Here is a 25,548-nt window from a genome sequence, read left to right as displayed (position 1 = left end):
TCGGGCAGGCATTGTCATTGATAACATCTTATCAGGAAAGAGGGTTTGAGAGCAGAAAACCTGTCTGACCAAAATTTATTAGGTGGGAATTTTCCTCATCCTAATAAGCCTGGGAGCGCTACAGGAGACCATGGCTTATTTCATCCCTTCGGCTTTGACCATAACAGATGGCACGCCTTGAGGGGGCCATTCGTAGGCATACCCTCAGGGCACATTCTCTTTCTCAGGGATGTTCCTTGCTGAGAAAATGAATTCAGCGATATTTCTCCTATTTGCTTTTGAAAGAGGAGAAATATAGCTCTGTTCCGTCTGGCCCACCGGCGGCCAGTTCAAAGCCACCTCTCTTGTTCCTTGAACATCGCTGTTATACTGTTCTTTTTAAAAAGATGCCCAGATTTCACAATGTTCAAACACACATGCTCTACAAACAATTTGGGCAGTTGACACAATCCTCACATAGTCCTGAGGCGACATTCATCCTCCTCAGCTTATGAAGAAGATGACAAGATTAAGAGATTAAAGACAGGCATAGGAAATCACAAGGGTATTGATTGGGGAAGTGATAAGTGTCCATGAAATCTTCACAATTTATGTTCAGAGACTGCAGTAAAGACAGGCAAAGAAATTATAAAAGTATTAATTTGGGGAACTAATAAATGTCCATGAAATCTTCACAATTTATGTTTTTCTGCCATGGCTTTAGCTGGTCCCTCTGTTCGGGGTCCCTGACTTCCCGCAACCCACCCGCATCTGCACTGAGGGTGAATATATGCAGAGTAACTCTCCAACTGGCTCTTATTCTTAAGTCCCGTCCACTGGACTGCAGCCTGTATTACATCATCAAGCAAAAATATATTCCTACACCAAGCAATGTCTGAGAAAGCCAACATAGTAAACTATATGAAACCAAGGAACCCATACAGAGCCGTAGGCCTCTGAGAATGCTCAGAAATGAAGTCTATCAATCATATACAACATACACCACAGTCATACCCTCAAGAGAAAAAAGGATTAAAAAAATCAAAAGTCCAAATTATAGCAAATTAAAAAAAGAAATGTCAGCTCCCTCAGATAAGAAGGGACCAGTGCAAGAACTCTGAAAATACAAAAAGCCAGAGTGTTTTGTCACCTCCAAAGGAGCACAATAGCTTCCCAGCAATGGATCCTAATCAAAATGAAATGTTTGAAATGACAGATATATAACTCAGAATATGGGAGGCAAGGAAACCTAATGAGATCCAAGAGAAAGCTGAAATCCAACACAAACAAAACAGAAAATAATCTAGGATTTGAAAGATGACATAGTTATATTAAGAAAGAATCAAGCAGAACTTCTGGAATTGAAAAATTTACTATAGGAATTTCAAAATACAACAGACTAGAGAAAGCAGAAGAAAGAATTTCAGAGCTCTGAGACCAGTCCTTTGTATAACCCAGTCAGACATGAATAAAGATAAAAGAAACAAAAGAATTAACAAAGCCCTTGAGAAATATGGGATAATGTAAAGTGATCAAATCTACCACTTATTGTCACTCCAGAGAGAAGAAGATAAATTCAACAACTTGGAAAACATATTTGAAGATATAATTCAGGAAAATTTCCCCAGTTTTGCTAGAGAGGTTGCATGCAGACATAAGAAATCAAAAGAACTCCTGTAAGATACTATACAAGATGCATCCCCAAGGCACATAATCATCAGACTATCCGAAGTCAATGCAAATGGAAAAATCTTTAAGGTGGCTGGAGAAAGGGCTGTATTACCTATAAAGGAAAACCTGTCAGACTAACAGCAGACTTCTCAGCAGAAACTTTACAAGTGAGAAGAGATTTAGGGCACATTTTTATCATGCTTAAATAAAATAAATGTCAACCAATTATTTCATTTATCATCAAAATAAGCTTCATAAATGAAAGAGAAATAAAATCTTTCCTAGACAAGTGATTGCTAAAGGAATTTGTCACCACCGAACTGGCCTGAAAAAAGGTGCTTAAGGGAGTTCTAAACATGGAAGCAAAGGAATGATACCACAAAAGCACATGTAAGCACATAGTCCACATGCCTTATAAAGCAACTACACAATTAAGATCACAAAGCTACTACCTAACAACACTACAACAGGTACAAAACTTCACATGTCAGTGTTAACCTTGAATGCAAAATGGCATACACACTACATTTAAAAAATATAGAGTGGCAAATTGGATTAAAAAGACTTAATCTTACTGCTGTCTTCAAGAGGCCTATCTTACATGTAATAACCCAAATAGACTCAAAGTAAATGGATGGGAAAAAAGTCTATCACACAAATGAAAATTAAAAAAGAGCAGAGGTCACTACTCTTGTAACACAAAACGGAACTTAAACCAACAACAGCAAAACACTGTTGTGGGAGAGTGCTCCCACAGAAGGGCATTATTATATAATAAAGAGTTCAATTCAGTGAAAAATTTAACTATCCTGAATATATCTGCACCCAAAATAGGAGCACCTATGTTGCTCTATAAATAATAAAATAATTGCTCAATAAATAATAAAAAAACAATTATTTATTGACTTAGGAAAAAGATTCAGAGAGCCAAACAATAATAGTGTGGTCTTCAACACCCCAGTGACAGCATTAGACAGATCATTGAGGCAGAAAATTAACAAAAAAAATTTTGGATTTAAATTTGACACTTGACCAATTGGACCTAATAGACATCTACAGAACACTTCGCCCAACAACCACAGAATATACATTATTCTCATTTTCACACAGAACATGCTCTAAGATTGACCACATACTTAGTTATAAAGCAAGCCTCAATAGATTAAAAAGAAGAAATCATATCAAGTGTATTCTCAGACCACAGTGGAGTAAAAATAGGAATCAATACCAATAGGAACCTTAACATCACACAGTTACATGGAAACTAACCAACTTGCTATTGAATTAGTTTTGGATAGACAACAAAATTAAGGCAGAAAGCAAAACATTCTTTGAAATGAGTACATCTAACCAAGGAGGTAAAAGGTCTCTATGAGAGACACATCATACCAAAACCTCTGAGAAATTGCAAAAGCAGTATTCAAAAGAGAGTTTATAGTGCTAAATATCTACATCAAGAAGATAGAAAGATCTCAAAATAACAACCTAACATCACACATAGAACTAGAAAAACAAGAAGAAATTAATATCGAAGCCCACAAAAGAATTAACTAAAATCAGAGGAGAACTAAACAAAATTGAGACAAAAAATACACAAAAGATCAATAAAACAAAGGGCTGATTCTTTGAAAGCACACACAAATCACTGATGGCTAGATTAACCAAAAAAAGAGACAAGATCCAAATGACTACAATCAGAAAGGACAAAAGTGACAACTTACAACTGATCCCACAGAGACTATTACAAACACCTCCATGCACACAAACTAGAAAATCTAGGGAAAAACGAATACATTTCTAGAAACATACTACCTCCCAAGATTAAATTAAGAAGAAATTGAAACTGTGAACAAATAATGAACTCTGCAAATGAATCAATAATAAAAACTTACCAACCAAAAAAAAGCCCTGGACCAGAGGGATTCATGGCTTAATTCTACCAGACATACAATGAAGAACTGGTACCAATCCTATTGAAAACCAGTATCATCTTGCTACCAAAATCTGGCAAAGACAACAAACCAAAACACTAGAGACCAATATCCCTGATGAACATAGATGTAACAAATCCTTGCTGGGCGTGGTGGCACACACCTGTAATCCCAGCACTTTGGGAGGCTGAGGGGGGTAGATCACCTGAGGTCAAGAGATCCAGACCTTCCTGGCCAACATAGTGAAACCCCATCTTTACTAAAAATACAAAAAAATTAGCTGGGCATGGTGGTGCATGCCTGTAGTTCCAGCTACTCAGGAGGCTGGGGCAGGAGAATCTCTTCAACCTGGGAGGCAGAGGTTGCAGTGAGCTGAGATTGCGCCACTGCACTCCAGCCTGGGGACAGAACAAGACTCCGTCTCAAAAAAGAAAAAAAAATCCTCGACAAAGTACCAGCAAATTGAATCTAGCAGCACATTAAAATGTTAATTCACCACAAGCAAGTGGGCCTTATTCCTGGGAAGCAAGGTTGGTTCAACATATTCAAATTAATAAATGTGACTTACCATAAACAGAACTGAGAGCAAAAACCATATGATCATCTCATTACACACAGAAAAAGCATTTGATGACATCCAATATCCCTTCGTGGCAAAAACCCTCAACTGAGTAGGCATTGAAGAAACATACCTCAAAATAATAACAGCCCTTATGACAAACCCACAGCCAGCATCATACTGAATGGGCAAAAGCTGGAAGCATTTCCCTTAAGAAGTGGAAAAAGACAAGGATGCTCATTCTCACCACTCCTATTCCATGTAGTACTGGAAGTGCCAGCCGGAGCAATCAGATAAAAGAAAGAAATAAAAGCCATCCAAATTAGAAAAGAGGAAGTAAAATTATCTGTCTTTGATGACGATATGATTGTGTACATAGAAAACCCTAAAGATTCTGCCAAAATATTGCTAGACCTGATAAAAGTCTTCAATAAAGTCTCAGGATACAAGATCAATTTACATAAATCGGTAGCATTTCTATATATCAATAAAATTCAAACTGAGAGCCAAATTAAGAAGCAATCCCATTTACAATGCCCACAAAAAAAATAAAATACTTAGGAATACATCTAACCAAGGAGGTAAAAGATCTCTACAAGGAAATCTACAAAACACCACTGAAAGAAATAAGAGATAACACAAACAAATGGAAAAACCTTTCATGTTCATGAATTAGAAGAATCAATATAGTTATAATGTTCTTATTGCCCAAAGTAATCTATAGAGTCAACACTGTTTCTATCAAACTTCCAACATCATTTTTCTCAGAATTAGAAAAAACAATTCTAAAATTTATACAAAACCAAAAATGAGCCACCTAATACCATAAAAACCCTAGAAGAAAACCTAGGTAATACCATTCAGGACATAGGCATGGGCAAGGACTTCATGTCTAAAACATCAAAAGCAAAGGCAACAAAAGCAAAAATTGACAAATGGGATCTAATTAAACTAAAGAGCTTCTGCACAGCAAAAAAAACTACCATCAGAGTAAACAGGCAACCTACAGAATGAGAGAAAATTTTTGCAGTCTACTCATCTGACAAAGGGCTAATATCCAGAACCTACAAAGAACTCAAACAAATTTACAAGAAAAAAACAAACAACCCCATCAAAAAGTGGGCAAAGGACATGAACAGACATTTCTTAAAAGAAGACATTCATACAGCCAACAGACACATGAAAAAATGCTCATCATCACTCGCCATCAGAGAAATGCAAATCAAAACCACAATGAGATGCCATCTCACACCAGTTAGAATGGCAATCATTAAAAAGTCAGGAAACAACAGGTGCTGGAGAGGATGTGGAGAAACAGGAACACTTTTACACTGTTGGTGGGATTGTAAACTAGTTCAACCATTATAGAAAACAGTATGGCAATTCCTCAAGGATCTAGAACTAGAAGTACCATATGACCCAGCCATCCCATTACTGGGTATATACCCAAAGGATTATAAATCATGCTGCTATAAAGACACATGCACACGTATGTTTATTGCGGCACTATTCACAATAGCAAAGACTTGGAATCAACCCAAATGTCCATCAGTGACAGACTGGATTAAGAAAATGTGGCACATATACACCATGGAATACTATGCAGCCATAAAAAAGGATGAGTTTGTGTCCTTTGTAGGAACATGGATGCAGCTGGAAACCATCATTCTCAGCAAACTATTGCAAGAACAGAAAACCAAACACCGCATGTTCTCACTCATAGGTGGGAACTGAACAATGAGATCACATGGACTCGGGAAGGGGAACATCACACTCTGGGGCCTATTATGGGCAGGGGGGAGGGGAGAGGGATTGCATTGGGAGTTATACCTGATGTAAACGATGAGTTGATGGGTGCTGACAAGTTGATGGGTGCAGCACACCAACATGGCACAAGTATACATGTGTAACAAACCTGCACGTTATGCACATGTACCCTAGAACTTAAAGTATAAAAAAAAAAAAAAAAAAAAAAAAAAGAACAGAGCCAGAGACATCATATTACTTAACTTCAAACTATACTACAAGGCTCCAGAAACCAAAAGAGCATGGTCATGGTACAACAATGCACACACAGAACAATAGAACAGAATAGAGAACCCAGACAGAAAGCCTCACAGCTACAACCAATTGATCTTTGACAAAATTGACAAAAATAAACAATGAGGAAAGACCTCCCTGTTCAATAAATGGTGCTGGAAAAACTGGGTAGCCATGTGCAGAAGAATGAGACTGGCCCCTCCTCTCTCACCATATGTAAAAATTAACACAAGATGGATTAAAGACCTAAATGACCGAACTGTAAGAATCCTAGAAGTAATCCTAGAAAATATTCTTCTGGACACTGGCCTAAAGAAAGAATTTATGAATAAGTCCTCAAAAAAATGCAACAAAAACAAAAATGGACAAGTGGGACCTAATTAAACGAAAGAGCTTCTGCCCAGCAAAAGAAACTATCAATGGAATAAATGGAAAACCTATAGAATGGGAGATAATATTTGCAAATTATGCATCCAACAAGGGACTAATATCCAGAATCTAAAAGAAACTTAAACCAATCAACAATAAAAAAACTCCAAATAACCCCTTAAAAAGTGGTGGAAGACATAAACAGGTACTTCTCAAAAGAAGACATACAAGCAACAAACAGCCGGGCGCGGTGGTTCAAGCCTGTAATCCCAGCACTTTGGGAGGCCGAGACGGGCGGATCACGACGTCAGGAGATCGAGACCATCCTGGCTAATACAGTGAAACCCTGTCTCTATTTAAAAATACAAAAAACTAGCCAGGCGATGAGGCGGGCGCCTGTAGTCCCAGCTACTCGGGAGGCTGAGGCAGGAGAATGGCGTAAACCCGGGAGGCGGAGCTTGCAGTGAGCTGAGATCCGGCCACTGCACTCCAGCCTGGGTGGCAGAGCAAGACTCCGTCACAAAAAAAAAAAAAAAAAAAAAAGCAACAAACAAACATATGAAAACATGCTCATGATCACTAATTAGCAGAGAAATGCAAATCAAAGCCACAGTGAGATACCATTTCACATGAGTCAGAATGGCTATTATAAAAAAATAAAAAAATAACAGATGCTAGTGAGGCTGTAAAGGAAAGGGAATGCTTATACACTGTTGTTGAGAATGTAAATTAGTTCAGCCTCTGTGGAAAAAAGTTTGGAGATTTCTCAAAGAACTAAAAATAGAACTACCCTGTGACTCAGCAATTTCATTACTGGAGATATACCTAAAGGAAAATACATTATTCTACCAAAAAGACACAGACACATCCACTCCTATGTTCAATTCAGCTCTATTCACAACATCAAAGACATGCAGGCCGGGCGCAGTGGCTCATACCTGTAATTCCAGCACTTTGGGAGGCTGAGGCAGGTAGATCACGAGGTCAGGAGATCGAGACCACAGTGAAATCCCGTCTCTACTAAAAATACAAAAAATTAGCCGGGTGCAGTGGCGGGCGCCTGTAGTCCCAGCTACTGGGGAGGCTGAGGAAGGAGAATGGGTGAACTCGGGAGGCGGAGCTTGCAGTGAGCCGAGATTGCGCCACTGCACTCCAGCCTGGGCGACAGAGTGAGACTCCGTCTCAAAAAAAGAAAAAAAAAAAAGACATGCAATCAACCTAGGTGCCCATGAACGGTAAACTGGATAAAGAAAATATGTGGTACATATACACCATGGAATACCACACACCCATAAAAAAAAAAAAAAAAAAAAAAAAAAAATCATGTCCTTTGAAGCAATATGAATGCAGCTGGGGGCCGTGATTCTAAGTGAATAAACAAAAACCTAGAAAACCAAACATTTCATGTCCTCACTTAGAAGTGGGAACTAAACATTGGACATAAAGAAGGGAAAAAGCAGACACTTGAGACTAATAGAGGGTACACGGAGGGAAGGGGGCAAAGCTAGATAGAAGTCCTTTTGTGTACTATGTTCACTATTTGTGTGACAAGATCAATAGAGCCAGAAACCTCAGTATCACAAAATATACCCTGTAACAAACCTGCACATGTAACCCCTGAATCGAAAATAATAAAAAAGATATCTACTTAAAACAGTTGTGTTGAGATAGTTGATTGTCTACATGGCAAATAAAATTAGATTCATTAATTATACAATTCACAGTGATAAATTCTAGGGAATTAAATACTTTAATCAGACAGGAAGTATTTGAAAAACTTCTAATAAGAAATATGAGAACATTATGAATTTGAGTTCGAGAAAAAATTTTTAATCAAGACACAAAAAGCACAAGCTGTAAACTTGATTAACTTGACTGCAATAAGATTAAGAAGACTATAAAGAGGAAGAAAAGACAAGTTATAAACTAGAGGAAATTATTTTCCATAGATATAACTAACAAAATATTAGTATCAGAACATGCAAAGAACTCCCCAAACTCAATATAATTTAGACAAAGAATTCCATAGGGTGAAATAATGAACAAAAAATACAAATAGATTACAGAAAAGGAAATGCAAATAGCCAATAAAATATGAAAATATATCCAAACTCAGTAGTATCTAGGAAATAAATATTAAATATAATATAATTTAATTTATATCTTCCTGAATGGCAAAAGTTAATGTCAAATGATGCAAATAACTGGTAAGAATATGGACCACTGCTAATTCTTACACACTGTGGAAGGGAGGTTGATTTGGTAAAACCACTTTGGAAAAAACTTTGGCATTATTACTTGATCTTAGCCAAAAGGTTGAGAAGCAATAAAAATTTGGTATTTTCTAGTGAAACTGAAGATTAGCCTTTCCCTATGCCCTGAGCATTTCTTACAACATGGGAGCACCTTGTGCACATGCAAGAGGAGCCAGGCACGAGGATCCTTCACAGCTGTGTTATTTGTGATATCAGGAAATTGTAAATGAATATCAATTCAGAGGAAAATGAAAATATGTTATGATTATACAAAGAAATATTATAATATGACAGCAAAAAAGAAATATATTACATAGATGTATCTCCAGAAAAAAGAAGCTTCAGAAGAACCCATTTGGAAAAATATAACTTTTGTAAATTAAAAAAAAAAAACAAATAAGAGTAAACAAAATATTAGGATATGCACATATATTAAAACTATGTAGAAAAGCAAAGGTGTGGTAAATACAAAAATTAGGAATGTGAGAATGTAGTTACCTGTAGGTGGGAGAGAGAAGGATATAATTGCAGATTTTCATATACAAAAAGTTCTATTTCTTAAATCAGGTGGTGAGTTCATGGGTATCTAATTGCTATGTTTTATCTCTTACATATGTGTAATTATTTAAATATAAAACATATTTGAAGGTAAAGTATTAAAGGACTCAGTCAGTTATGTTTCTAGGTTTTGTTTTGTTTTAAAAAGCTGTTCCAAAGCTAATGCAAAACATGTTATGCCAATTTTTAAGGCAGGTAGAATGAGTCAGAGTGTAATGTTCCTGCCCTTACTTAGAAAACAAATCCACTAAATATCTATAGTAAAGGCCTTCAACTGTCCACATTTAAAGTCAATAGATTGCTTGTTTTCTCATCTTTTCTGATCTCTGAGCCAAAATTCTCCTCCTAATCACATTAATTTAATTTCCTGAGACATTTTCTTTTTAAAATAAAAGTTATTGTGTGTATTTAAAGTATACAACGTGATGTTATGAGATACGTGTAGACAATAAAATGGTTACTGGAGTAATGCAAATTAATATATCCAACTTATTTTTGCTTCTAAGCCACATTTACTTGTTTTTCTGTTTCTCTTTCATTTCAGGATACTTTGCTGGCTCCCTACATCAGTCATGGAACACAGGAACCACACTAGGTATTTCAGTAGAGAGTCCTTCTCCTCCCTCCACCTTTACAGTTTTCTTCTTGTGCCTTCTATTGGCAGAACCTGAAAGGAAACAGCTAGCCAAGATGACATTTTGTTTCTAGGGTTTTAGCTCCAGCATCACAAAGTGGAATATCAGAGGGTGAATTTGAAGCTGTGAGAATGTAGCTTAATGACGATCATGCATCCCTGTCTTTAGGCTTCAAGCACTGGAGAACCTCAGAACTTAGCTATGGGTCCATTTTGCCCCCTGTCTATCCTCTCTCTTTATGGAATCTCATTCAGTCTCATGCTTTCTACATCATATAAAATGAAACAGCTCCCAAATGTGTTTCTCCAGCTTTCACTTGCACTCCAGACTAGTATACTATCTACATAACTTGACAACTCTATTTGGATGCCCAAAAAGCAATTGCAAACTCAATATTTACAAAATGGAATTCTTGTAGTTTCAAACCTGTTTCCCTCTTCTCAGTTAATATCACCACCATTCACACAGTTTTTCAGGCAAAACACCTAAATGTATTTCTTGCTTTCTTCCTTTATATCACCCCATTCAACCCAATCAAAATTCCTGAGGTTTTACCTCCAGAATGCACTCAGATCCCTCACTTTCACCCAATGTGCATGACCATGGCTGTGATAGAAAATGCTTTTCACATAGACAACAAAGATAGCTTTTCAAAGGTTCTCCCTTGTTTGGGGTTCTTAATTCTTCATCCCACTTCTCACATAGCAGCATAAGTGATCTTATAAAAATATTAAGTATATCATGTTTCCCCACTTAAAATCTTCAAGGATTTCCATTAACAGAACAAAAAGGCCTCTGGGATCCCACATGACCTAGACCCTACATCTCCATGATCATCTCATATGGTTCTCCTTCTAGCCCACTGCTTTCTGACCCCACTGGCCAGGATGCCCTGTCAGTACCATGCATGACTGGCTCTGACTATGCTACAGATCTGAGTTTATTTATTTAATTATCGTTTTTTTGAGATGGAGTTTTGCTCTTGTTGGAGTGCAATGGCACGATCTCGGCTCACTGCAACCACCACCTCCCGGGTTCAAGCGATGCTCCTGCCTCAGCCTTCCAAGTAGCTGGGATTACAGGTGTGTGCCACCATGCCTAGCTGATTTTTGGATTTTTATTAGAGACGAGGTTTCGCCATTTTGGCCAGACTGATCTTGAACTCCTGGTCCGCCCACCTTGGCCTCCCAAAGTGCTGGGATTACAGGTGTGAGCCACTGTGCCTGGCCCAGATCTGAGCTTAAACATGACTTTTCCGCAGGGGTCTTTCATTATCATCTGTGTAAAGTTGCTCCCTTGCCTTCCAGTTATACCCTATCGTTTCATACTGTTTACTGTCTATTAATACTTTTATTTGAAGTTTTTTTCCCACATGTTTCATAGCTAGACTCTAACATCTGTGGGGGTAGTGACCTTTTCTGTTCTTAAACCACTGCATTTCTGGGATCTATAACAGTGTCTAGCACATAGTGATGTTCAATAAACATTCGTTGAATTAGCATGACCCACGAGAGCAGTCCAGCTTTCAATCATTTCCGTGCTCATTGTTCAGGGTAAACTCAGTAAAAAGTAGACCAAGATGTGAGGGGATCTCATATGTTAAAAGAAAAACAGACCAATTAAATTGAAGAGAAGTTCAATTGAGCAAGCAATGATTGGTGAACTGGGCAGCCTTCAAACCAGAGTAGGTTCAGAGCAACTCAGGTGCTGCTGCATGGTCAGAGGAGATTTAGAGACAGAAAAAGGAAAGTGACATATTGAAAAAAAGAATGCAAGGTACAAAAATATCTGCATTGGTTACAGCTCAGTGTTTGTTTGCCTTATGTGAACACGGTTTGAACAGTTGGCCACCTTTGGTCAAAACTCAGTGATTGGTATAGGAATAAGTTATAGTCTGTTTACACAACCAATTTGGTTACAGTTCACTATATATGGAGAAATGTTTAGGACAAACTTAAGATATGTAAGGAGGCAGCTTTAGGCTAAACCTGATTTAACTCATGACATGGCAACATGTTCAATTTCCTAAAAATGAAGGCAGCATGAAACTCTCTTATGCCTAGAAAGTAGATTAGAAAGGTTTGCTCTGCGAGTGGTGCATCCAAAAATATCACCACCAGTCTCCCAGCTACTCAACCATTTACAACTATTAACTGCTGGCCACTCTCTCCAACCAGAACTGCTGATGAAAACTAGCTGGCTGGAGCCAGGTCACTTCCCTGCATCTGGATAGAGAGTTCATGGTCTTCATTTGATTAAAAGAGGCCACACAGAACCTACTGCTAATAGCCACTTTGGACACTAATTGGTTCTGTTCTTTACCAGTGGTGGCCTAGAACAGACTGGCACTGGAAAAGAACAGCTGACAGACCCTGGAGTCCAGTAGCTTCAGGCTTACACGCATTTTTTTCCTACTTGTTTTCCTGGCATCTCTGAGTTTGTTTCCTCATTTGTAATGTGCCAATACTAATATTTATATCGCAGGATGTTTGTGAAGATTAAAAGAAATAAAATGTGTAAAGTGTCTAAAAGTGTCTGGCACAAAATAGGAATGAAATTGCCAGGAATTACGTAAAATTAATCTCAGGATATTTAGAATTTAGAAGTAAGCTCTCAATGCGAGCCCCCTCCTTTGCTTCCCTTTGTATGGTGAAAGAAAAATATCTTGGGGCCCTCAAATCACTAAGCTAAAGGGAAAATTCAATCTGGGAACTGCTTAGGGAAACCTGCCTCCCATTCTATTAAAAGTCATCTCTCTGTTCACTGAGATAAATGAATATCTGACTGTCTCCTTTGGAAAGACTAATCAGAAACTCAAAAGAATGCAACCCTTTGTCTCTCACCTACCTGTGACCTTGAAGGGCCCTCCCCTCTTTGAGTTGTCCCGCTTTTGCTTCCAGGGATCCTGCCTTTTGGACTGAACCAATGCCCCTCTTAGATATATTGATTGATGTCTCATGTCTCCCTAAAATATATAAAACCAAGCTGTGCTCTGACCACCTTGGGCACATGTCGTCGGGAGCCCTTGAGGCTGTGTCATGGGCGTGTGCATCCTCAACTTTGGCAAAATAAATTTTCTTTTTTTTTTTTTTTTAAATTTGAGGTGGAGTTTTGCTCCTGTTGTCCAGGCTAGAGTGCAATGGTGCATGATCTCGACTCACCACAACCTCTGTCTCCCTGGTTAAAGCGATTCTCCTGCCTCAGCCTCCCAAGTAACTGCGATTACAAGCGTGCACCACCACGTCTGGCTAATTTTATATTTTTAGTAGAGACGGGGTTTCTCCATGTGGGTCAGGCTGGTCTCGAAATCCTGACCTCAGGTGATCCACCCGCCTCGGCCTCCCAAAGTGCTGGGATTATAGGTGTGAGCCACTACGCCCGGCAAAACTTTCTTAATTAATTAAGACCTGTCTTAAATTTTGGGGGTTCACAGTATGCACTAGAGAGGAAAAGTTCTCCCTTTCTGTGATATCTTCTCTTTGCTCCCAGCATCTCTTCTTTGCCCTTGTCCACTTTGCTCTTGACCAGAGAGGCTGTATGGGTCCCACCCCAAGCCCCTTATCCTGTGGTTGGGGCAGATATGGAGTACTGGCAGGGGCAGGGGAAGGGCATGCATTCCTCAGCTCTTTTCCTGCAGGATGGCCAGAGGGGCTGCATCCTTCATTCAAAGGTCTCAGCTCTGATACTAGATCCTCTGCAGGGCATCCTCTCTGCCTCTGAGTTGCTATAACTGCTCCTTCCTCTTGCTTCTTCAGCCAAGAATCGGTAACTCCACTTTCTTAAGGTATTATACTATTCTTCCCCTTGTGGTTTCTGTAAACTCTACTAACATCCCGGTCAACAGTCCTGTTTTTAAGCTTTCTGAATCATTCTAATCTGAGCATGTCATCTATTTCTGTCAGAATTGGGCTGATGGAAACAGCCACTAGTGTGTTCTCAGACCTAATTACATACTCTGGCGTGAACACACATACACACACACACACACACATGCACACACACGTGTGTGTGGGATTTATTAAATAACAGCATCCTATGACTCAACACCAAATACCCAGCCTTATTAGATGCAGCCATCTACTCAGGAAAGACCAGAATCCCACCACGTGTGTGTGTGTGAGACAGAGTCATGTGGTTGTTTCTGATTATCTCCCTTGTGGGGACCAGGGATCACTGAGTCCACTACTGCCCCACTCTAGATGTGCCCATTTGGCCCATTGTTGCCACCAGCCATCCTGATTGTGGCCTGGGCAGCTGTCTGCCATGAACACGTTCATTTAGGGCTATGACTCTGCTTTCAGCTACGTCTCCAATTTGCCATTTGACACAAGGTCCTAATCTGAGTAGGAACTTTCAGCTTCTTTGTCTGGGGACAACACTAGTGCTGTGGGTCTCTAGGTCTCTAACACTCGTAGAATGAGATGTCAGCTGCTTTCTCAGCTGAAAAACTCCCTTGGGCTCTACTTCTTTCTCTGTGCAATTCTTCCAGGATGGGAAGCAAAGGCTCTGTCCACTTTCTGGCTGCTTGGATGTTTGCCAGGTCTGTGGAACCATTAGGGCTGCCTAGAAGCAGAGTAAATGGAAAAGAGGCCTGCGTGCTGGGATTCTGGTCTTTCCTGAGTAGATGGCTGCATCTAATAAGGCTGGGTATTTGGTGTTGAGTCACAGGATGCTGTTATTTAATAAATCCCAATCCCATCCAGAGGCAGCTCTAATGTTCTGGCTGAAAGCATTATTCATAGTTCCTTACAGATTCAAAATTGCTGACTTTTTAACCACTGGAAAAAATGTTAAAGAAGCTTCCAGAAGCTTTTCTTTGTTATCACCAAGACATATTTCTAGCCTCTAAAACACAGAATAAAACAATAAAATCTCCATTCCCTGGCTAAAACCTCCACCTGGCTCCCCTTAACTCTTGAGTCTGGACTCTGTACACTTTTTCCATCAGCCACAGCTACACACAACTGCTTCTGATGTCCACACTTATCCACCATAGCATGGGTACCACAGGAATGCTGTTGAGTTACTACTTTTTTAAAAGCTGTGACTTTAATGGGAATGCTACACTAGGAAAGCAGAGAATTACAGTAGGCAAGTACGATCATTTGATTTGGTCCTTATGGACACTTTGGAGAAACAAGAATGGGCCCAGATGGGTTAGTTGCATCATAATGACAAGCCAATGATATTCAAGGCTTTGCTTCATTAAGTGTCAACATTGGGGGAGGCCTCTGAGAAACTGCTCCTGGGTTCCTCACCTTCTCCCATCCTGTTCAAAAGACTATCATAATGTTAAAGTCTAAAAGGCTGTTATAAACATTACCTATGACATAAAACTAGAAGGTATAGAAAATATTTGGGTGACGGAAATAGTATCCAGATGTCCTCAATTGATAGTAAAAATGAATTGAAATATGCAAGAAAAAAGCACATTCAGAATGTCAATTGTAAACACAAAACTCACAGGCATATACACAGGAAGACAATAACTTCTAACAGCAAGGCACAATCTGATGGGAATTGCCACCAACAACAAAGAAAGCAAACTATTTTGAAAAACTCCTATCCCAGTTTGGCCTCAGGATGTGACTACTTAATAAAAGGTAAGAAGGCTCTTTATAATGCCTTCACTGTCTGCCTTTTCGCTCGTATACTAGGTTTGACCAAATTTGAAAACATCTGAGCAGTCACTGTCAATTCCCTGCAAGGAGGCTGACTCCATGTGGTCATGCAGTCAAAAGTTATTGCCTCCTTCTTACATTTTTCTGTATCAGTGCCATAAACTCAAACGACTCCAGGGCCTAGGCAGGCAATATGTTAAGTAAAGTATGGAAGAGAGGGAGGTGGAAACTGAAATGAGCTGAAGATGCTAAAAAATTCATAATTCCTGTCCAAGTCTGGCAACCACTCTTCAGTTCAGTTGTCACCGTCTTTGAATATGGGCACACTCTTATCAGATAGTCTCTTTTAGTTTATGTTAAATCTGTTAATTATTAAATGCTGGCAATATATTAAATTTCTTTTTTTTTTTTCATTTGTTTTTTCTTTTCTTATTGTGGCAAAATACACATAGCATTAAATGTACTATTGTGACAATTTTCAAGTGTGCAGTTCTGTGGCATTAAGTACATTCACACTGTTGCACAGCCATCACTACCATCCATCTCCAAAACTTTTCTTCTTCCCTAACTCCATTAAATGATAACTTCCCATCCTCCTCTTCTCCAGCCCCCAGAAAACACCATTCTACTTTCTGTCTCTATGACTTTGACTACTCTACATACCTCATGTAAGTGGAATCATACAATAGCTATTTTTTTGTGTGTTTGGCTTACTTCACATAGCATAATGTCTTCAAGGTTCATCCACGTAATAGCCTGTGTCAGAATTTTATTTCAACTTAAAATTATTATTTTTGTTTTCTGTAAGAGTATACATAATGCAAAATTTACTACTTTAACTTTTTAAAATTATTATTATATTTTAAGTTTTGGGGTACATGTGCAGAACATGCAGGTTTGTTACATAGGTATACACATGCCACGGTGGTTTGCTGCACCCATCAACGCATCATCTACATTAGATATTTCTCCTAATGCTATCCCTCCCCTAGTCCCCCATCCCCCGACAGGCCCTGGTATGTGATGTTCCCCTCCCTGTGTCCATGTGTTCTCATTGTTCAGCTCCCACTTACGAGTGAGAACATGTGGTGTTTGGTTTTCTGTTCTTGTGTACTTTAACTATTTTTAAGTATGTAGTTCAATAATATTAAGCACATTCACATGGTTGTATAACACATCTCCCAAACTTCTTCATCTTGCAAAACTGAAATTCTGTACCCATTTAGCCACTCCCTGTTTCCCTGTTCTCTCAGTCTCTAGCAATCACTATTCTACTTTGTGTTTCCATGAGTTTGATGACTCAATTCTAGATACCTCATATATATGTGGAATAATACAGTATTTTGACTTTTTGTGACTGGTTTATATCACTTAGCATAATGTTCCCAAAGTTCATCCACATTGTATGTGTCAAAATTTCATTCCTTTTTAAGGAAGAATTATGTTTCTTTGTACAGGCATATCTTGAAGATATTGAGGATTTTGTTCCCAATAAAGTGAATATCACAATAAAGTGAGTCATATCATATTATTGGCTTCCCAGTGCATATAAAAGTTATTTTTATACAACACTATAGTCTATTAAGTGTGCAATAGAATTGTGTCTAAAAAACAATGTATGTACCTTTATTAGTTAGAGTTCTTCAGAGGGACAGAACTAATAGGATAGATGTATATATAAAGGGGAGTTTATTAAGGAGTATTGACTCACTTCACAAGGTGAAGTCCCACAATAGGCTGTATGCAAGCTGAGGAGCAAGGAAGCCAGTCTGAGTCCCTAAAACTCAAAAGTAGGGAAGACGACAGTGCAGTGGTCAATCTGAAAGGTCCAAGAGCCCCTGGCAAAACACTGGAGTCCAAAAGCTGAAGGACTAGGAGTCCGATGTTCCAGGGTAGGAAGCTTCCAGCATGGGAGAAAGATAAAGCCTGAAAGAATTAACCAGACTAGTCCTTCCACGTTTCTCTGCCTGCTTTTATCCTAGCCATGCTGGCTGCTGATTAGATGGTACCCACTCAAACTGAGGCTGGGTCTGCCTCTCCCAGTCCACTGACTCAAATGTTAATCTCCTTTGGAAACACCCTCCCAGACACACTCAGGAACAATACTTTGCATCCTTCAATCCAATCAAGTTGACAATGTTAACCATCACAAGTGCACCCTTGTCAGACTGAACCCATACATATATCCTGAAATCATACATTATCTACAAATAATGAGAAAAATAAGGTGATAATTACACCTAACATAATACAGCTATCCTTTGTATGGCCAGAAATGCACCAATTCCTAGCCCAAATGCTATTATATAAAGTTAACAATACTTAAATGCTGATATGAAGTCTTATTTCACATGATAAAGAAAAAAGAAAGAAAATAAAATGAAGATATTTTCTTAGTACAAACACAAACACGTTCTTAACAAAGCAAGGAGGAAATATTCATGACAATTATAGTCCTTGTTTCTGCAGCTGGTCACTTGGTCATAGCTGGTATTGATGACTATCTTCTTCTACTACCCATTCTGTATTCCCTTTGCCTTCAGTAAGCACCTCAGCAAGTCGTGACTTTTTACTTGGTAGAGTGACCCAAACCTTCATTCTTGAAGGGTCAGGGCCATTTGTAGTCCTGCCTGGATTGGGTTGTTGTAGTTTCCCATTGCCCTCAATCACAGGACATGGCAATACTAAGAGACGCCCTAATGGATCTGCTGTATTCCGTGCATACTCTTCCTTACCTCCATTGTGGAGTAGTAGACTGATTTCATCTTGATAGTTCAGATTGATCACCCCAGCCAACACCGTAACTCCCTTGTTAGCCTGTTGACTTACAGGTAGGAGGAGCCCAAAGTGCCCAGGTGGCAATCTTAACTTCCAGTTAAATGAAATCGCTGTTGTGTCTCCTGGTGGCAGTGCTCCTCCCTCTGGAACTAAGACCTCTAGGCCAGCAGAACGTAATGTCGCAGGAAGAGGAAGCAAAAATTTTACTAGTGGGTCACTAGGGGTGATAGCGAATGGTGCCACTTCTACCCCTTGATTCCTGGACCTGTGAATCTTGGCTGTGGCAGAAACAGCACCCTATATTGGATGCTGATTCAGAGCATACATACACTTCTGGAGAACTTTGCCCCAGCCTTGCTAAGTATTGTTATCTAGTTGGTGTTATAATTGTGATTTCAAAAGGCCATTCCACTGTTCTATCAATTCAGTTCCTTCAGGATGATGGGGAACATGGTAAGACCAGTGAATTCCAGGAGCACAAGCCCACTGCCACACTTCTTTAGCCATAAAGTGGGTGCCTTGGTCAGAGGCAATGCTGTGTGGAATACCATGAAGGTGGATAAGGTATTCCGTGAGTTCACAGATATAAGTCTTGGCAGAAGCATTGCATGCAGGATAGGAAACCCATATCTGGAGTAAGTATCTATTTCAGTGAGGACAAACCCCTGCCCTTTACATGATGGAAGAGGTTCAATATAATCAACCTGCCACCAGGTAGCTGGCTGATCACCCCAAGGAATGGTGCCATATCCAGGTCTCAGTGTTGGTCTCTGCTGCTGGGAAATTGGGCACTCAGCAGTGGCTGTAGCCAGGTCAGCCTTTGTGAGTGGAAGTCCATGTTGCTGAGCCCATGTGTAACCTCCATTTTTGCCACCATGGCCACTTTGTTCCTGAGTCCATTGGTCAATGACAGGGGTGGCTAGGGAAAGAGGCTGAGTGGTGTCCATAGAATGAGTCATCCTATCCACTTGATTATTAAAATCCTCCTGTGTGGAGGTCATCCTTTGGTGAGCACTCACAGCAGATACAAATATCTTCACAGTTTTTGACCACTCAGAGAGGTCCATCCACATAACTTCCCCAAATTTCTTCATCACCAATTTCCCAATCATGCTTCTTTCAATTCCCTGACTGTCCAGACAAACCATTGGCTACAGTCCATGAATCAGTATATAATCGCACATCTGGCCATTTCTCCTTCCATGCAAAGTGCACAACCAGGGGTACTGCTTGCAGTTCTGCCCACTGGGAAGATTTCCCTTTGACACTTTCCTTCAGGGATGTCCTGGAAAGGGGCTGTAGTGCTGTAGCTATCCACTTTCTGGTGGTACCTGCATATTGTGCAGAGCCATCTGTAAACCAGGCCTTTTTCTTCTTTTCCTCTGTCAACTGATCATAGGGAATTCCCCATGATGCCATTCGTGCACACTTGGGGAGGGAAGGCAGGGTGGCAGATGTGGGGACTGTGGGCATTTGAGCCACTTTCTCATGTAACTTACTTGGACCTGCCTGAATCTGATCGCATGCATCACTTCCATTTGATGATGGAATGCTGCTGTGCATAACCCACTTTATGGCTAGATGGGTCAGAAAGCACCCAGTTCATGACAGACAGTTGAGGTTGCATGGTGGTTTGATGACCCATAGTTGAACATTCAGTTTCTATCAAAGCCTAGTAACAGGCTAAGGACTGTCTCTCAAAAGGAGAGTAGTTATCTGCAGAAGATGGCAGGGCCTTGCTTCAAAATCCTAGAGGCCTCTTCTGTGATTCACCTGTGGGGGCTTGCCAAAGACTACAAACAACTCCATCTGCCATTGGCAGCTCAAGCACCATTGGATCTACTGGGTCATATGGCTCAAGTGGCAGAGCAGTTTGCACAGAAGCCTGGACCTGTTGCAGAGCTTTCTCCTGTTCTGGACCCCACTCAAAACTGGCAGCCTTTAGGGTCATTCGATAAATGGGCCAGCCAGAATAACACACCCAAATGAAAAACATGTTCCCTCCAAAATCCAGATAGGCCCACTAGGCATTGCCTTTTTTTCTTGATTGGATGAGGGCCCAAATGCAACAACTTACCCTTCACCTTAGAAGGAATATCTCAACAGGCCCCACACCACTGGACCCCTAAAAATTTCACTGAGGTAGAAGGTCCCTGAATTTTAGTTGGATTTATTTCCCTTCCTCTGGCACACAAATGTCTCACCAATAAGTCCAGTCTGTTTGCTACTTCTTGCTCACTGGATCCAATCAGCATAATGGCATCAATATAATGGACCAGTGTGATACCTTGTGGAAGTGAAAAGTGATCAAGTCCTCTCCAAATAAGATTATAACACAAAGCCAGAGAGTTGATATACCCCTGAGGGAGGACAGTAAAGGTATATTGCTGGCCTTGCCAGCTGAAGGCAAATTGCTTCTGGTGGGCCTTATGGACAGGAATGGAGAAAAAGGCGTTTGCCAAATCAATGGTTGCATACCAGGTACTGGGAAATGTGTTCGTTTGCTCAAGCAATGAAACCACGTCTGGTAGAGCAGCTGCAATTGGAGTCACCACTTGGTTAAGCTTATGATAGTCCACTGTCCATCTGTCTTCTGCACAGGCCGAATAGGAGAGTTGAACAGGGATGTGGTGGGAATCACCACTCCTGCATATTTCAAGTCCTTGATGGTGGCACTAATCTCTGTAATCCCTCCAGGGATGTAATATTGTTTTTGATTTACTATTTTTCTAGGTAGAAGCAGCTCTAAAGGCTTCCTTTTGGTCTTTCCCACCCTAATGGCCCTCACCCTACTCGTTAGGGAGCCAATGTGGGGGTTCAGCCAGCTGCTAAGTATGTCTATGCCAATTATGCATTCTGGAACTGGGGAAATGACCACAGGATGATTCTAGTGCATTGTCAATGTGCAGTAATAATTTGAATTTTTTTTTTTTCTGAGCAGTGCTTATTAACAGTGGGTTTAAAATATTTAGTAAATCATGTGGTAAACAGACGTACCATTATCCAGGCTTTGTTGTTTCATTTATAAAACACAGTCAGAGTAGATTTAGCATAATTCTTCAAGATCCTAGGATTTTCAGAATGGTAAACGAGCACTGGCTTCAATTTAGAGTCACCTGCACTAGCCCCTAACAAGAAAGTCAGCCTGTCCTTAGAATCATCGAAGCTAGGCATTGACTTTTCCCCTCTAGTCATGAAAATCGTGCATGGCATCTTCTGATGGAAAGCTGTTTTATCTACATTGAAAATCTGTTGTTCAGTGTATATCTTCTGAAAAATTTGCTATATCTTCTGAAAAATTTGCTGCAACTTCTACATCAGCACTTGCTATTTCGTCTTGCATTTTTATGTTATAGACTCGACTTCTTTCCTTAAACCTCATAAAGCAACCTCTGGTAGTTTAAACTTTTCTTCTGCAGTTTTCTCATCTCTCTCAAACTTCATAGAATTGAAGAGGGTTAGGGCCTTTCTCTGGATTGGGCTTAGGTTTAAGGGAGCTTTGTGTCTGGTTTGCTCTTCAGTCCAGATCACTAAAGTTTTCTCTATGTCAGCAGTAAGAATGTTCTGCTTTCTTTCCATTTGTGTGTTCCCCCGAGTAACACTTTCGATTTCCTTCAAAGCCTTTTCCTTCGCATTCACATCTTGGCTAACGTTGGCACAAGAGTTCTAGCTTATGTTGGCTGTTAACGTGCCTTCCTCACTTGGCTTTATTATTTCCAGCTTTTGATTGAAAGTGAGAGATATTACTCTTTTTTTCACTTGAACACTTAGAGGTCATCGTAGGATTATTAACTGGCCTATTTTCTTTCTTTCTTTCTTTCTTTCTTTCTTTCTTTCTTTCTTTCTTTCTTTCTTTCTTTCTTTCTTTCTTTCTTTCTTTCTTTCTTTCTTTCTTCTTCCTTCCTTCCTTCCTTCCTTCCTTCCTTCCTTCCTTCCTTCCTTCCTTCCTTCCTTCCTTCCTTCCTTCCTTCTTTTGCATCTCAGGGAATAGGGAAGCCCAAGGAATATGAGAGAGATGAGGAAATAGCTAGTTGCTGGAGCATCAGAACACACACAATGTTTATCAATTAAGTATGCCATTTTGTATCGGTGTGGTTTGTGGCGCCTCAGTACAATTACAATAGTAACATCAAAGATAACAGATCCTATGTCACTATAACAAGCATAATAATAATGAAAAAGTCTGAAATATTGTGACAGTTAACAAAATGTGACATGTGACATGGAGACATGAAATGAGCACATGCTGTTGGAAAACTAGTGCCAACAGACTTGCTCGATGCAGGGTTGCCACAAACTTTCAATTTGTAAAAAGTGCGATAAAACAATGCAAAAACAATGCATTCCTGTATGTATATTTCACATTTTGAATTGTGGAAACAATGCAATAAAACAATGCAAAAACAATACATTCCTTTATGTGTATTCCACATTTTGTGTATGTATTCATCTTTAGTTGAACATTTGGGATGCTTCCATCTTTTGACTCTGTGAAAAATCTTGCCGTGAACATTGGTGTATATATAGTTTTTTGAGTCCCTGCTTTCATTCTACTGAGTGTTTACCAGAAGTGGAATTGTTGGGTTAAATGGCAATTCTATATTTAATTTTTAAAGGAAGTATCATATTGTTTTCTACAGTGGCCACACCATTTTACATTTCTACCAGCAATGTACAAGTGTTTCAGTTTTTCCACATCCTCACCAACAATGCTATTTTCTATTTTCTGTTGTGTGTGTGTTTTTATAATAGTTATTTTAAAGGGTGTGATGTGGGATCTCACTGTGGTTTGATTGGTTTTTCTCTAATGATTAGTGATGTTGAGCATCTTTTTATATGCTATGGCCATCTGTATATCTTCTTTGGAGAAATATCTATTCAATTCAATTCACTCACTGTGGTTTGGTTGACTTTTCTCTAATGATTAGTGATGTTGAGCATCTTTTTATATGCTACGGACATCTGTATATCTTCTTTGGAGAAATGTCTATTCAAGTGTTTTGTTCATTTTTAAGTTGATCATTTTTAGTTGTTTGAGTTGTAGCAGTTTTTTTTATATATTCTGGAAATCAGACCTTGATTCAATATCAGATATGCAAATATTTTTTGCACTTTGTGAGTTACCCTTTAACACTGTTGATAGTGTCCTTTGATGCAAAGCACTTTTAACTTGGATGAAGTCTAATTAATCTATTGTTTTCTTTTGTTGCTTGCGCTTTTGGTGTCATATCCAAGAAATCATTGCCAAATGTTATGCCATAAATCTTTTCACCTATGCTTTTTTAAGTGTCTTACAGCTTTTGCTCTTAGATCTTTGATAGATTTTGAATTAATTTTTGGATATAGTGTAAGATAATGGTTCAACTTTTTCCTTTTGCATGTTTTCTCATCACCATTTTTTGAAAAGACTGTCCTTTCTCCATTGAATGGGTCTAGCACCCTTGTCAAAAATTGTTTGACCATATATATGAGGATTTATTCTTTTACATTTGTTGATGTGTCTGGCTTTATGTTCATACCACACTGTTTTGATCACTGTAGCTTTATAGTAAGTTTTGGAATTATAAAACGAGACATCTGACTTTGTTCTCTTTCAAGATTGTTTTGGTTATTTTGTCCCTTGAGATTTCATATGAATTTTAAAACAGATTTAAAAACAATTCTGTCAAATAAAGTGTTTGAGATTTTGATAGGAATTGTATTGAGTCAGTAGAATTCTTTGGGGAGTATTAATTTCTTAATAATAGTATCAATTTATTTTTGAAGCACTTGCAGAGCAAACAAAATCCACCCATGAGAGATGCTATCTCTGTTCATTAGTCATTCAGTGAAAGCAAATTTTAGAGGATAGTTATGTAGAAAGTAGTGTTGGGAATGTCCACTGTAACATATTGCATTCTAGATGGTAAAGAGCCCTGAATTTTGTTGCTTAGATTATCTGAAAAACGTAAGAAATCTATGTAATAAAACAAATCAATTATGGATGAGTGCTCTTAGAAAATGCAAACTAAACTAAGGCTGGTTCGCTAATCTGCCCAGTAAATGTGGTTCAGAGGGTTAAATTCACCCTGCCTTAGGTGAGCAAAAAACATCAAAACACCCTGTCATTTTGCAGAAACAATTCTAGATATGCAAGTTGGAAAATGGAGAGTAATCATCCAAGTAGTTCATTTGCTAAAGAAGCAAAAGTAATAAAAATGATAAAGTTATAAAGAAGAAAAGTTTCCTGAGTTTAAGAATAAACACACATATTTATATTTAAAAAAATCATCAATATCTTGAAAAAAGTGAAATACTTATAAACAGATACTCTGTGGGAAAAAAGTACAGGTACACAGAGAAAAAAAACAGCTACCACAATCTTATTAGTATCTAGCCAGAATATAACAGTAGGTTCCATGAAGAAATAAGGCTCAGGCTGCCATAATTCTATTTCACATTAATAAAATTTAGAAGACAATAGAGCAGTGTCTGCAGAGAATTAAAGGAAGAATTTTTTTTTACCCAAGAATTGCAAATCAAACAAAATTCTCTGTCAATGTGAACATAGCCAAAAGACATTTTCAGGTATGAAAGGTTTCAAAAAACTTAAAACATATGTATATTTTTTCATTAAAAAAACTTGAAGACACACCCCATTGGACTTAAAGATGAAGCAAAATTAATAACTAAAAAATGAAGAAATTATAAAATAAATGTGTTTGTGGAATAGCTGACCTGGACCCAAGCTAGCTGGCTAATAGTAGAAATCATCACACAGCCACCGGGGAAATGGAGGAAAATAGGCTCAGTGTCCTCTGGGGAACTTTTTGTTCCACAGTGAAATAGTGATATGCTGCTTTGCACAATGCTTTTTTGAGAAGCTTGAGTTCATACTTCTGAGGCTGCAGGTTAAACAAAAGAGTAATACAGCAAAAGATAGCTAGAATTGAGTGTTGACTTCCTAACTTGTGTCCCAAGGCTAGTACCTCAAAGTGTCTCAGAAAATAATATACAGAAAAAATGGTGCTTCACTGAGTACCTCTCAATGAAGAGGTACTCTCAACAAAACATGCTAAATGAGGCTGAATGTTAATTACATTTAAAAATTAAATAAACATTTTTTATAATAAATCAACAATAAGCCATTGTTCAAGTACAGAAAGCAAGAGA

The 25,548-nt window shown here is 38.9% G+C and overlaps 1 long non-coding RNA gene across 1 annotated transcript in view; it reads left to right on the top strand.

The window, feature by feature from the left end:
* LOC115900481 overlaps positions 1-25,548 on the top strand; it is a 131,132-nt gene that overhangs the window by 4,464 nt on the left and 101,120 nt on the right. The window contains exon 2 of the long non-coding RNA XR_004060159.1: positions 9,907-9,957. This is a non-coding gene — a long non-coding RNA (uncharacterized LOC115900481). The remainder of the gene's footprint in view (positions 1-9,906; positions 9,958-25,548) is intronic.

This window comes from Rhinopithecus roxellana, chromosome 11 (genome assembly GCF_007565055.1).
Source record: "Rhinopithecus roxellana isolate Shanxi Qingling chromosome 11, ASM756505v1, whole genome shotgun sequence".
NCBI classification, from domain to species: Eukaryota; Metazoa; Chordata; class Mammalia; order Primates; family Cercopithecidae; genus Rhinopithecus; species Rhinopithecus roxellana.
The sequence above is the reverse complement of the archived record's forward strand: the minus strand, read 5'-3'. Positions and strand labels throughout refer to the sequence as shown.